Genomic DNA, 1,660 nt, shown 5'->3' on the forward strand with positions numbered 1-1,660 from the left:
TACAATGTCCTGGGGGGAGTGTATCTCTCCATAGGCTAAGTGTTTGCTCTGCGTTCTCCTTACTCCATCCACCCATGCACTTAAGCTGAAAGAGCTTGACCAAGAATGATACCTTGGTAAGCTATGAGCCTGGCCACAACTCTTGTTGCGCATCTTTCAACAAATCAAAGAATTTCTTTGCACTCTCACAAGGCTCTTCATTGGTATTGCCACTGGTCGCATCCCTAATTAATGCGGACAACAAATTGTTGGCGGATGATGCATCCTCTGGTGGGCCTACATTCAGATCCCTATCATCATTCAAAAATATGCCAGCGTTACCTTTCTCTTTGACAAGGTTCTCATCAAACCCTTTAGTTAGCAAGTCCATTTGAACCTCAGATTTTCTTTTGTACACGACTCCACAACACCTTGAACATGGACATGGTGCAGTTTCTGATGCATAGGTGCCTTCGAAAATAGTATCAATAAATTTGTCTAGACCTGCTTGCCACTCAACTGATGACCGAGGCAACAGCATCCAACTCCGATCATCATCATGTGCCATTAATTATATCTTCGAAATATCACAATGATTTCCTGTAGCACATTAAATTGAAGGGATCATGACATTATTATAAACTTTATTTATCAGAGATAAAGAAAATTAAAAATCTATCAATTTTCTGAGCCAAGCTTAAAAAAGGGCCCTTTACTTTAACTATAATTTAATAAACTTTAATGCATCCAAAGGGCATTTTTATCAAACTTTATATACTAGTATATCTAGAGCAATATTCATAAGCTTAGCACTGTCCATTGTGACAACAGCTACCCAGCATGTTTTGTTGTTTTCTCCATCCATGTCAGAACAGTAGTTAATGGAAACAAATGATTATCTCCTTAAAATAAATGTGATGAACCGAAACTCAGATTGGAGTATTACACATTAAGTCACAATAACTAATCAACACTACTAGACCAAGCCAAAAATGAAACAGCTAAACCTCAGCATAAATAGAGTACCATTGGCTAAGAATGGAATGTTTTTGCACCGAACCAGACAAATTAAAAGCCAATGCATCTGAATAAGAATCTTACAAAAATTTGTCTAGATTATCAACAATAGTGAGTAATTTGATCTAGTCAAGTACCAAACTTAACAGTAATATGTAGAGAAAAAACTGAGCAATAATGCAAGCATACGTGATTCTCTTTTTCACGTCGATGATCGCTGGCCAGCCGCTGATCGTCTCTCTCGTGGATGATGAAGGGTGCGAGGTGAAACTGGTTCAACGCTTCGTCCCCTCTCGCACGCCGAGGAAGGACTGGACGGTGCTCGCTCTCCTTATCTCGTCGATGATCAGGAAGGAACTAGGGCACCAATATGCCGTAGTCGCTGTAGGGAATTCAAGGGCCGTGACGACTACGGCCGTAGCGAAGGGGCGCCGTGACAACAAAGGCTTCAGGGAGGCCTTGACGGCTTGACCACACTAGCTGCCGGTGCTAGCTGTAGGGATCAGGGGGGGCCTCCACCACGTTCTTCGCAAGGAGACAGCGTGTGGGGGAAGAAGAGAGGCCGCGGGAGAGGAGCCACGATAGGAGCTACAAGCCACGACCTCTACGTGATATGTAAAATTAGATTAGATCCTTTTTCCAATATAACTGGTCAACATTAATT

Source organism: Miscanthus floridulus, chromosome 4, assembly GCF_019320115.1.
Source record: "Miscanthus floridulus cultivar M001 chromosome 4, ASM1932011v1, whole genome shotgun sequence".
In the NCBI taxonomy this organism is placed as follows: Eukaryota; Viridiplantae; Streptophyta; class Magnoliopsida; order Poales; family Poaceae; genus Miscanthus; species Miscanthus floridulus.